This window comes from Mesocricetus auratus, unplaced genomic scaffold, assembly GCF_017639785.1.
Source record: "Mesocricetus auratus isolate SY011 unplaced genomic scaffold, BCM_Maur_2.0 Super-Scaffold_2245, whole genome shotgun sequence".
Classification (NCBI taxonomy): domain Eukaryota; kingdom Metazoa; phylum Chordata; class Mammalia; order Rodentia; family Cricetidae; genus Mesocricetus; species Mesocricetus auratus.
The window spans coordinates 28,751,551-28,765,212 of record NW_024429180.1 but is presented as its reverse complement, the minus strand read 5'-3'; the positions used below and the strand labels follow the sequence as shown (position 1 = coordinate 28,765,212).

The 13,662-nt window shown below is 40.3% G+C and overlaps 1 protein-coding gene across 6 annotated transcripts in view; it reads right to left on the bottom strand.

Annotated features, from left to right (window-relative positions):
* Pcdh9 (protocadherin 9) overlaps positions 1-13,662 on the bottom strand; it is an 846,200-nt gene that overhangs the window by 696,365 nt on the left and 136,173 nt on the right. The window lies entirely within an intron of this gene.

The following is a 13,662-nucleotide window of genomic DNA, read 5'->3' as shown; positions in this document are numbered from 1 at the left end:
GGCAAGTGGAACCAGTAATTATCCCTAGTTCACAAATGGAATTTGGGAGCCCACTTCCTATGGAAGGATATTGTCACAGCCTAGATACATAAAGGAGGGCCTAGGCTTTGCCCCAAATGATGTGACAGACTTTGATGATCCCCCCTCCCCTCCCTCCATGGGAGGTCTCACCCTTCCTGAGGAGTTGATGGATGGGGGCATGGTGTGGGGAATAGAAGGATGGAAGGGAGAGGGAACTTGGTTTGGTAGGTAAAATATAACTGTTTTTAATTTAAATAAATTAAATTAAGTTAAGTTAAAAAGAAAAATATTTGTTTTAAATAAAATAGGATTGTTTTTATTTTTAGTCGCTACATAAACTATTCATAGATCAAGTAAATATTAACCTTTAGTCATATGTGCCTCCAATCTGTGTAAAGACACAGTCATACGATTTATGTTTCAGGAAATGTAAGATGTTACCATGAGTAAGCGCTGGGAAGTACAAGAGAATCACTTAATCTTCACAGGTTCACAAACACAAAAAAATCTGTTTAAATCAGTCAACACACTGAACGATGTTGGAAAGACAGGGTTCTTAGTAAGAAAAACACAGCACTTGAGAGTTTGCCTAGAAAGGTGCCCTAAATGATTTGAACCTTGTTCTTTTTGGGCTCACGGTTGTTTCAGCAAATCTACCTGCTGAGCTTTCTCATAACGATTACACAGAATAAGGAGAGCAATGGTTTCATGTTCAACTTTCCTATTACTTGAAATTAGTTCAATTGCTGTTTTAGAGAATAAATTGTATGCAAAATCATTATTTCTGTCCTTAATGTATATTTCTTCCATAAATTATGCATTTCAATAGCTTCTTTTTTAATAAGCAACATTGCAATCTCTAGTGGGTATTTGTAATTATTTGTTCATTTTCGCTCTAGAATGTAAAGTCTAATAATCACATATAAATTGGTTCTTTGTGCATTTTCTCCAACTATGTGGACCTCAAATTATAGTTTACATAAGTGATGTTTAAATGTAGATTTCCTGCTCTCACCTACTGAAGATTTTAATTCTGTGCTTCTGGAGATATTGTCTATATATTAAATCAATCTCTTAAAATCCTAGGTAGTGTGGCATATTTTTTTCTAAATTTCAAATTCAAGAAATAATCTGAACACTTGGATTTACATATTCCTTCCTGCTAATATCCTAAACAAGTTCACTTTCTGCTCACAGATCCTATTCTATTTAGGAAAAAAATTCAAACTTCCTTGTTAAGGCCTGAAATTGTCAGCCCCATCAAAAAATCCTAGAAGATTCCCATAATATAATGACTATAAAATGAGCAAACTTAATAGTTTAATAGTTTGGGTTAATGCTCAGCTACTAGGAGTGATATGTTTTTTACTTTTGTAATTAAATAAGTATGTCATATCCTCTTTTCTTTTCCTCACTCTAACACCTCTCATGTATATACCTATGAGCAGAAACTAGATTAAAAATATATGTCAACATTTGAATTACATCTTAAAGATGTATTATTTCTCTAAAGATCCAAATTACAATTATGTGATTAACTTCAATTGCCAACATTTTGAGTGTATTATTGTTCATAGAACAACAACAAAAAATCAGAATATATTTTTGTGTGTAGACAATATTGTTTGGAAATATTCAACTGATTTCTTTAATTCCATGAGATGGATGTTAAACACAGATACTAAGTAACCCTGCAAGAAGCATGTTAAATTTGCCAGTGCTGTGTGAAACTGCCCAAACAAACTGAGGGAAAGTCTAAAAATCAATATACACATAGAGCCCCTGAATCACCATTTGAACAATTTTATTCCAAAACAATGTTAAGGAGCATAGATCTAGAAACTCTGAGGTTTGTCACTGACCACATCCTTCCCCAAATAATAACCCCTCGATGATATTATGAAAAACCTTTATGGAACAAATAACATATTTTTTCAAATATCATCAGTAATTCATAGTAACTGGGGAATTTGAATGAAAACAACCCACTTAGGCTCACAGGGAGTGGCATTATTTAAAAGGATTAGGATCCCTAGCCTTGTTGGAGAGGGTGTTGAAAGGTTCAGGCATTACTCTGGCATGCCCTGTTACCTGGCAGAATGTACTCAAGCAGCAGTCTTGCTAGCCCATAGTTCCATGAGAACCAGTCTGCACACAGGTGCACAGGACCCCTTTGAAAGGCAGACCCCTGCCCATTTATACGTTCTTATCTTACTCTTACTTTACTCCCTTTCCCTCTCCCCCCTCCCCTCTCTCTCAGCTCCTTCTTTTCCTCTCTACCAATAAACTCCACGTGGGACTGTTGACTCATTACTGGTAAACTTAAACAAAATAGCAACATTGGTTCCCTGACCTGGCTAGGCTCTCAGTGACCTCCCTAGTGGGGACTGCAGGGATCCTAGACTCGAACCTGCGGGCCACATTCCATCCACCTGAGCACTGGAGCCCTCCATCCAACAGTGGCTATGATTCTGAAAGGAACCTCCTCTCAAGCATTTCCCTGAACCCGAAGGACTGACTGTTGAGCGTCTGACAACCTTTTGGTGTTCTCAGAAGTAGGGGGGATCCCTGGCCACTACCTTCAAGATTACTGTTGACCCCTCTCACCTGGCAATCACTTCTGGTTCATTTCCTATGGGCGAGGCCTATTGGTAATCGTTTTTTCAGCTCCTTGGATAACTTTCTCACTGTGTTTCATTCTCGAGCCTTCAGCAGCGGCTTTTCACTGCCTTTGAACCCTGGGTCCTATATCAGGCAGTTTTTCTTCTGCTCTGGTTAGACTCTTGGGCTGACAAGCTCTGAAGAGTTGGTTTTGCACATTTTTTTCCTTTTTTTGCCTCACCCATGGGTAACAAACCAGCAAAGGAAATTAGCCCATCTACTCCACTGGGATGCCTCCTAGAAAACTGAAGGCCCTTTCTCTTAATGCCATTCATTAAGGCATCCAGACTCACTTATCTCTGTACTAAGAAATGGCCCAGATATCCCTTAGAGAATGAGTCTCATCGACCACCAAACGGCTCTCTGGATCCTGATATTTTATGGAACCTCTGGAATTACTGCCAGTGCTCAGATAGATGGAAGGAGTTACCATATATCTAAGCTTTCTTCTACCTTTCTGATAAACTCTTTCCTTAAGCTTGTCTGCTTCCTGCCTCTTCCTAGCATGCTAAGACTCCCGCCTGCCACAGTGGCATCCTGCCACTTCCCGTCATGGCTAAGCCTGTTTCACCTGGGAACGTCCGGCCCCACTAGAACTCTTATGCTCCTGTTCAAAATGCCCCTCTCTCTCCTGTTTGTCCTATCTCTGCTGCCCTACTACCGTGTTTCTTCTCCATGCAGATGCCACTGGCTCACAGTGAACTGGCCTGGGTTAGCGTCTGCCCTGGGCACTCTCAGCACTTTTCATTTTTTTCCCCATGAATGAGGTTTGAGGTTTTTGGGTTTGTATTGCTCAGACCCATCAGGGTCTGTCGGGTTTTGTACCCTAGCACTTCCACATTAGTGTCTTAAAGTCCACTTCTGTCGACACACAGGGATGCGCTTAAGGAGGCCGCCATCTTGGCCATGCGGCCTAACCTGGGGGCTGCCATCTTGACTGTGTGACCTAGCTGTAGGTTTGCTCACTCAGTCTAGCCAGTTTATGCTGGCAAAGCCTGCTGACAGATGTAATTCATTTACTTTTTGCTCTTTTGTTTTTGCCTCTAATTTCTTCCTTCACTGGCCCTGTTGTGCATGGCTTATTTATGGAATACTGTGCCTTTCCAGGGTTCCCTGTTCTATCTGCAGTAGATCTGCCTTCTTGTCACTGACTCTGTCTCTTTAAATCTGTTTGCTACAATGCGTGAATCAGAAATTACATTCTGGCTCTGCCTTTTACTCATATCCAGTCCTGTTTGATATATCTGCTTATGTCTGTCAACTTAAATTTAATTGTGATGTTTAAAGTTATAAAGGTCTATTTCAAATTAACAGAGTATTTATACAACCCAGTCCTTCCTGTAAGCTGTTTACAAAGGTAAAGCTTCTATTACAAAAGGGGATTTTTCTCTAGTCACCTATGCACTTAAGGCAAGTCACTAAAGATAACAGCTAGCTCTCAAATGCTAAGAGATCTAGAGGACATGGCATTTAAATATTTTATTAAAAGTCTTTTTTTATAGCAGAGAGACAGGCCAGCTGCTGGCAACCCCCCATTTCCTCCAATAACTCTGGTGGCCACTAAAGAAACTCTACTCACAAAAGCGGCAACGCTGGCCACTGACCAATCCTGCCCTTCACCTCAACTGCTACAAAGGACTTTACAATCGACAAGAAGACAGACAAATCAACTTTTCTCCACATTTCTTGGATCAACCATAGGGAAGTCTTCCTGACAAACCTAGCCCATAGGTCTTACTCTATCAGCAGAAGGCAGGTGTCCTTAAAAGCCTCTGACTTTAGCTATGGAGGATCCAGAGAGTGGCTGTGCATGCAGCCAGCTGGTGAGTCTCTGTTATTGTTTGATCATTAACTCAGGTAAAATTTTATCCTTCTCAAGAACTCTGATGCTTTTGATGAATGGTAACTTTGCCAGCTTAAAGAGACAAGGCAATGCTCTGTCACAAAACAGATTTTAGGAACAGGTATTCTAAGGTTTTCCTATATAAGATGATATATGTAATAAAATAAGTTGAGACATTAAACAGAATAAAATATGTTTCAGATCTCTCTCTTTCATTGTGCTGCTGTTCATAGTCAATAAAGTTCTGTTGAACTACCAATCCAACTCCAACAGAGTACTAAACAACTATACCACTATATGATCATAACTGAAAGGTCAAGATTAAAGTACTTTTTATTATGCTAAAAGTATCTCTCAGTTTTAAAAATGTTAATGCTTTCAGTCAAATCACTTCTAATACTTACGTTTTCCCAAACACAAAGGATTTTTGTAAGTTCCAGAGAGCTGAATTGGACCCATCCAAACAGGTCATATTCATTCTAGATTATTATTCAACCACTCCCTGGTCTCAGGATTCCCTCTCCTCATCTTGGGACCCCTCAGGAACCCCTCCCTAATCTTAGAATATTCCACTCAAATACCAGGACCTGAGAAAAATTTTTTTTCCAAACTTAACCTTGTCCTCCACTCTTCTAACATCTTGCCAAGTCTACAGAGGTGCCAGAGAGTTCCATACAGCCAGGACTACAATGAAGCAATGAGCTACCCCAGGATGTGACAACACTCCAGCTTTCTCAGGTCCCCCAAAAGATGGTCAATGCCCCCTAGGTTAGCAGGAAGCTGTCTTAAGAACTCTACATCCTTATTCCCTAAACTGCCATGCCTAACACCCCACCTCTTTTTAATAATATGTAAAAGTGCAAAAGAAAGTTTCGGGCATTACGCTGGCATGCCCTGTTACCTGGCAGAATGCACTCACGCAGCCTCTGGCCAGCCCAGAGTTCCATGAGAACCAGTCTGGACACAGGTGCAAAGGACCCCTTTAAAAGACAGACCCCTGCCCACGTACACACTCTTATCTCACTCTTCTTTTTTCTCTCTCCACTCTCCACACTTTTCTCTCCTCCCTCCTCTCTCTTTCCCAGTGCTATAATAAACTATGATTAATGTGGTCTCCGTGGCTTGTGCTCTGTCTGTCTTGGTCCCGGTTCCGTGCTCACACCCATGTTTCACCTTCGGTGCCCTTTCTGATTTCTAATTTCTAACTTAAGCAAAAAATAACAATAGGCATGGCCCTACTGGAGGAAGTATGTCACTGGGGGTGGTCTTTGAAGTTTTAAAAACTCAAGTCAGGACCAATTGTTTATTCACTTTGTCTGGTACCTATTCTTCCAGATGTAGGATTCTTCTCCAGCACCATGATTGCCTGCACTGTGTCATATTTCTTGTCATGATGAAAATGATCCAAACCTCTGAACCTATAAGCCAACCCCAATTAATTGTTTTCTTTTATTAGAGTTGTTGTGGTCATGGTGTCTCTTTGCAGCAATAGAAACCTTAAGGACATCATGGAAATATATCTGAAATTACCGGGCGTTGGTGGCACACACCTTGAATCCCAGCACTCGGGAGGCAGAGGCAGGCAGATCTCTGTGAGTTCAAGGCCATCCTGGTCTACTGAGAGAGTTCCAGGACAGCCTCAAAAACAGTACAGAGAAACCCTGTCTCGAAAAAACAACAACAACAAAAAAGAACTATATTATCTAAAATGTGAGGCTGTTGAAAATTGACAGGCAGTGTGTACCATATAGAAAGTGCTCAATTTGATTTTATTATTTCTATCCCTTGTTCAATTAGCTAATAATCATAAAGATCTTTTCTATTTTGAAAAGGTTGGAAGAGATGGTATAGTACTTTGGATATGTAACATAATTTCTTATTCTGCTTTTCCTTTTGCTATTATATATATTTATGCATACATACACACTACACATACACACACACTCACACACACACACACACACACACACACATATATATGTATATATATATGGACATTGTATGAAAATTAAAGTGTAAGGCTTGGTGATAAAGCATATGGTGAATATGCTTAAGGCTATAACACTCCCCAAATTAATAACATTGGTACCACTGCTTTATTATGTGTACAAAATTTCTTTCATTTTTCATGTATTTCCAATTTCTAAATTATGAAATGACAAAATGGAGCTGTCTGTCTGTCTTTCCTTCCTTCCTTCCTTCCTTCCTTCCTTCCTTCCTTCCTGTCTTTCTTTCTTTCTTTTCTCCTTTTAAAGTTTCATTTTACATTCCAATCAAAGTTCTATCTCCTTCCTCCCTTCTACCTTCCTTGCCTCCTCCAAGCCTACACCTCAACCACTCCTCTCAACAGGTAAGGGCTCCCATGGGGAGTTGACAAAGTCAGACACATTAAGTTGGGGTGGGACCAAGCCCCTCTTCCCTGATTTAAGGCTAATGATGGTATGCCCTCATAGAGAATGGGATCGAACATGTAGAAGATTGCAAATAGATCCATATCTATCACCATGCACAGAACTCAAGTCCAAGTGGATCAAGTTCCTCAACATAATCTAGTTACACTGAACCTGATAGAGGAGAAAGTGGGAAGCAGCTTTGAATGCATTGGCATAGGAGACCACTTCCTAAATAAAACACTAGTAGCACAGAATCTGAGAGTAACAATCAATAAATGGGCCCCTCTGAAACTGAAAAGCTTCAGTAAGGCAAAGGATACAGGGCTGTTTGCTTTGCTACCAAGTATTTTTTATTTTAAATTTTACATTGCAGCATTACAGTCTTATTATATCTCTTGGTGTTCAGTTATTTCTTTTAATTGAAAACAGCCCAGTTAGATAATCCTGACTACATTTACCAATTATTATTTAATCTTCTCAAGTTAGAGTAAGAATGTTTTTGATGTTAGGCATTCAGAAAATCCACAGAACCAACTAACCTGGTCATATAGGAGCTCATAGAGTCTGAACCAACAGCCAGGAAGCCTGCATGACCTAGGCCCTCTGCTTGGTAGTTGTGTAACTTGGTCTTTCTGTGGAACTTCTAACAGTAGGAGAAGGGACTGTCTCTGAACCTTTTGCTGGTTTGGACGTGATTCCTCATACTGAGTTGCCTTGCCCAGCTTTAATACAAGATGAGGTGTTTAGTCATATTACAACTTGATAGGCCATGTTTTATAAATATTCTTGGGAGACCTGCCCTTTTCTAGGTAAAAACAGAGTTGGAGTGGATGGTGGGGCAGAGGGAAAGCTGGGAGAGTAGCTGGGAAGAGAGGAAGGAGGGCAGACTTTGGTAGGAATGTAAAAGAAATAAATAAGTTTTTTCAAAAAAATTTCAAAAGGAATGAACAGCTGCATGTTTTCCTACCTAATGTAGTGATGTGCTTTGATATCTGTATAAATAGAGAACAAGGATTCAGAAGTCAAGTGTGGTAAAATTTTATCTCACTATGAAGAGCAATGGGGACATTTCAGGATCACTAATGAAAAGCGCCCATGATAACAAAGAAGGAGCAATAAGGGTCCCTCACTTTGAGGAACCATGAGTTGTTTCCAGGTTGTTGAGTTATAACTGAGGATGTTGAAGCTGGTTTGAAATTCTAACTCTCTGTTGTCCTTGCTTGTGAAATTCAAACTATGAAAACCACAGTTGGTTCTTTAGAGCAATTGATTGAACTAATTCAAATATAAAAATAGAAATGAGAATATTCTAGAATTTTCTAGAGCCTCATATGGTGAGCATTAGTACGCCTTTCTGTATCATTACACTTATCTCAAACCAGACTGTCCCCAGTTCCTGTTTTTTTTTTTTGTTTCTTTGTTTCCCTTTTTCAAAACTGACCTAAATAACTTCTTTGCACATATGCAAGAAGAACAGTAGTCTTCCCCAGAGGGGAAAAGTAATTGTACTAGATTCAAGATAACGAAGAGAAACAAAGTGCTTCAAAAAGAAAAAAGAAAAATGCTTACACGATAGATGAGGTGGACTGAACTGCATCCCTGGGTGTCCAGAAACAGTTTGATCATTTGTCTGCCTAGGCTGAGAACCTTATTTTAAATCAGAACTTGAATTGTTTTTTATCTGTATCACACTAATGCACCATGGGATTGCAAACAGAAAAGCTGATGACAGCACTTTCATTCCTTATAGGAATAATACATGGACCCTAAAAAAAAAGTCTACAGTTAGGAAAACAAACTCAGAGGGTCTGATAAGGGACTAGTGAGTTCACTGGTTCTCAGTGATAAAGTAAGGAGTTCACTAATGGGAATGTTGGTGAGCATGCTTGAAGCCTGAGGCTCAGTGTCTGCCCTGCAAACAACTAATTTTCAACCTATTTCCTAGAAATTTAATTTTTGGCTACTGTTATCAACATTTATGGATTTTCAGATGAATTCATGTTAAGGATAAGCAGTGGATTTGTGTGCCCAATCTTCTTTTAAAACCTATCATAGCTAAGTGAATTTAGAAATAGTCTAAGTAACCATTCTTTTTTTTTTTTTTTTTTTTTTTTTTTTTGGTTTTTCGAGACAGGGTTTCTCTGTGGCTTTGGAGGCTGTCCTGGAACTCACTCTGTAGACCAGGCTGGCCTCGAACTCACAGATATCTGCCTGCCTCTGCCTCCCAAGTGCTGGGATTAAAGGCGTGCGCCACCAACGCCCGGCCCTAAGTAACCATTCTTTAGCAATGATATTTCCTCATTAAAGTCTAAAAAAAATCAGTGATTAACTTCTTAAGAAAATTCACATTGTCAATTAAACAATTTAAAACCACACACATTGTTGTCCCAGGTCCTGACTTTTGTGATATTATACATGTTCTAGCCAAACACAATTATTTGGCATTTTGGCTTGACATGAGCTATTATGAACATTGTCTACTCAATTCTTCCAAGATTGTAGGATCTATTTGTGGCCACAGACACTGATGATCATCATTCAAGATCCTGAACTCACGCTGCCCCCAGATACGTCTCACCACATGGTGAACGTGGCTGAAGAGTTCTTGCCTGTGCATTGACTCTCAGCTGCACAGTCTTTTGACCAAATCTTTCTTGTCTGCTCTGAGTTTTCAGACACTCTCTATAGTACTTGTTTACTCTCGTAAACTTCCTCACATATGACACCGTTCTGCACAAAGCTCCTCCCTCCCCTCCCCCATTCTATATTCTTCCTATTCGTCTTTCATTGAATATCTTGAAAGCCTTCTCCCATCCTAGAGATGGCTTCTATGGGAGAATGAGAAATGAGAAGTTAATGGGGACAGCTCTTTCTTGCTCATAATATTGTCACTGGCTTGCTCACACCTATGCCAACAGAGTTGGCTCTATTGTGCTACCCAGGCAAGGTGCTGGGCTTGCTCTCCAGAGTGTTGCAGGTGGTGGCAGGCAGGGGCAGCTGTCCTGCCCTTCCATCCTCAGTGCAAGCTCTGCCTCCCGCCCCAGGCATTGATTGGTGGCTGTGTGTGGGGAAAGCATCTCTCCCCTGCCCACGCCACCACATGACAGATGGACAACTCTCCCATGTGCATAACTTTGGGGCTGGCTCACCCACACCCCTGCCAACAGGACTGACTCTGTTTTGATGCCCAGGAGAGGCACAGTTTTGCAACTGTCTGGCTGGAACAAAGGAAGGGAGCAGACCTGAAGACCCAAAACTGCAGGATTTCCACAACACAAGGCATCAGCAGAATAACCAAGAGGAGCTCTAGCGAGGGCCCAGTATTGACAGTGTAGCAGAAACTAGAGGCCTCTTTGCAATGAACACAAGCAAGTAAAGACACATGGATGAAAATTCACAGTGTGACTCACTATGTCACACTTCTGCTTCCATGGCTATGAATACCTGATTTTTGACCAAGAAGCTAAAAGTATGCAGTGGAAAAAAGAAAGAATCATCAAACAAATGGTCGTATCCAGTACTGGCATAACTGGATGCTGGCATGTAGAAGACTGCAGATAGAGTCATGTCTATCAACATGCACAAAGCGTAAGTCCAAATGGATCAAAGACCTCAACATAAATCCAACCACACTGAACCTCTTCAAAAAGAAAGTGGGAAGTACCCTTGAATGAATTGGTACAGGAGAATGCTTCCTGAACATAACACCAGTAGCACACACCTGAGATTGACAATAAATGGGACCTCCTGAAACTGAGAAGCTTTTTTAAGGCAAAGGACGCAGTCCATAAGACAAAAAAGCAGCCCACAGAATGCAAAAAGATATTCAGTAAAACCACATCTGACAGAGGACTGATCTCCCAAATTTACAAAGACCTCAAGAAGCAAGTCCTCTAAACACCAAAGGATCCACCTTTAATCCCAGCACTTGGGAGGCAGAGGCAGACAAATGGATCTCTGTGAGTTCAAGGCCAGCCTGGTCAGCGAGTCCCAGGGCAGCCTCCAAAACAATACAGAGAAACCCAGTCTCTATAAACCACAAAAAAAAAGAAAAAGAAAAAATAAAGTGGAATTCTCAATAGAGGAGTCTCAAATGGCTGATAAACACTTAAGAAAGGCCTCAACATCCTTATCCATTAGGGAAATGCAAATCTGAACAACTGGGAAACACAATCTTACTCTTGTCAGAATGGCTAAAATCAAAAACACCAGTGACAGTTTATGCTAGTGAGGATATGGAGAAAGGTGAACTCTCCTCCATGGCTGGTGGGAGTGTCAACTCATACAGCCACTTGGGAAATCAGCATGGAGATTCTTCAGGGAAATGGGAATCAGACTACCAAAAGACCCAGCAATTCCACTCTTAGGCATATACCCAAAAGATGCACATTCATACAACAAGGACATCTGTTTCACTATGTTCATAGCAGCATTATTTGTAATAGCCAGAACCTGGAAGCAACCTAGATGCCCCTCAACTGAAGAGAGGATAGAGAAAATGTGGCACATTTACACAATGGAGTATTACTCAGCAGAAAAAAATGGAATCTTGAAATTTGCAGGCTAATGGATAACACTAGAATAAACCATCCTGAGTCAGGTAAATCAGTCACAAATAGACAAATGTGGTATGTACTCACTCATATATGGATTTTAGACATGGATCAGGATAGTGCCATCTTACATCCCCACTGCCAGAGTCTGGGAAACAGGGAGGACCCTAAGATAGATATGCTTGGTACCCCAGAGAAGAGGAATGGGACAGTATCTTCTGAGTGGATTGGGAACATGGGGTAAGGGGAATGGGAGCTGTGAAAAAGAGAGGGGAAGAAGACAACGAGGTGGGGGTGGGAGAGAGAAGAAGAAATGGGGGAGCAGGAAGGTTGAGTCAAGGGAAGAATAGAGGAGAGCAGGATGAGATACCATGATAGAGGGAGACATTATAGGTTTGAAGATAGCTCTGGAACTATTGAGATTTCCAGAGATCTACAAGGTTGACACCAACTGGCAAAACAAGTAATAGTGGAGAGGCTACCTTAAATGCCCCTCCCTGATAATGAAATTGATGACTACCTTATATGCCATCCTAGAGTTTTCATCCAGTGGCTGATGGAAGCAGAGGCAGACACCCACAGCTAAACACTGAACTGAAATCATGGACCCCAGTTTCAGAGATAGGAGTGATGAGCAAAGTGATCAAGATGGGGTTGGTGAAAACCACAGAGATGGCTGACCTTTACATGGGGGAGCTCATGGACCCCAGACTGATGGCTGAGAAGACATCATGCGACTGATCCAGAACCCCTGAATGTGGGTGTCAGTGAGGAGGCCTAAGCAATCTAAGGGGCCTTGGGTAGTAGATCAGTATTTTTCCCTGGCACACAAATGGACTTTGGGAGCCCATTCCACATAGAGAGATGCTCTCTCAGCGTGGACTCATCAGGGAGGGACTAGGCCCTTTCCTGGATGAAATGACAGACTCTGGAGATCCCTCATGGAGGGCCTCCCCCTCCCTGGGAAGTAGAGTCAGGTTTGGGTGGGGGTGTGGGAGACTGGTGTGGGGCAGGGAGGAGGGGAGGGAGAGAGAACTGGGATTGACATGTGAAGCTAGCTTGTTTCTAATTTAAATAAAAAATTTTAAAAATGAGAAGCTTAAATCTCAAGTGCTTACATGTGTGTTCATGCAGGGTTTTTTTTGTATTTTTAATTGCTATGCTTCATGAATTTTTTCAGACATAATTTTGTCATAATCCAGTCTGTATAGTACCTTGTCTACTTTCTATTCTTGGATTTTAAAGACAAGAGCTCTGTATTATTTATTTTTAAAATATGCAAACACAGAATTTTTGAGATTCTAGCAATTTAATCTATTATAAATTTGGTTGCTGAGGGTCCCTTATTAGAAGAGAATGAGATTGTAATATCAAACCAATATATTACTGAGCCTTTCCTCAAATTACTACACAAACCTTTTATACCTTTTTAATGTCAGACAACAATTCTCTACTACAGTCAGGCAGTGCCCAGTTAAGAATTTGTCCACAAATAAGAGCCTAAAACATTTTTAGACTTAATAGTAATAAGAAAAATACAGAACTTCTTGATGACTAAAGACATAGCCATGTAGGTACTATAATTTGAATGACTCCAAAATACGTTAAAAACAATAAATAAGGAATTTACCAGTTGGAGTAGTAGCTTGATTGAGAATTTTTTAGAAGCATATGTTTTTATCACATGAAATAGCATATAAACAGAACTTTACAATGAAACAACTACTTTTATCATCACAGTTGTGAAACACAAAATAGAATAATAGCTCCAAGCTGTACTTCTTGGAGGGGAAAAGAACATCTTTTTGGTAGAGATAATGTATTTTAAAATGGAGTACTTTCATCCCCATAAAAATTGTTACACCTTTCCTTTCACAAATTACTCACTAACACAATATAAATATTGTATTCTTATGTGTCTTACACAGACTTCGAAATATCATCCTCAGAATTTAAGTGGGCAACTTTCTCCCCCAATATTTCTAATCTGGTAGCTGCATCCTAATGGATCAATGTTCTTGTCTGAGCTGAGTTGTATACTAATTATGTGGCCATACACACAATATCCTAATAAACTATTTTCTGTCTTTCCTGAATGAACTTGGTTTTGGATAAGAAGTAAATTTGTCTGAATAACCAGTACAGGATTGAAAAATCTGCTAGTTTAGTTAATATTTTCTCATTAGAACTA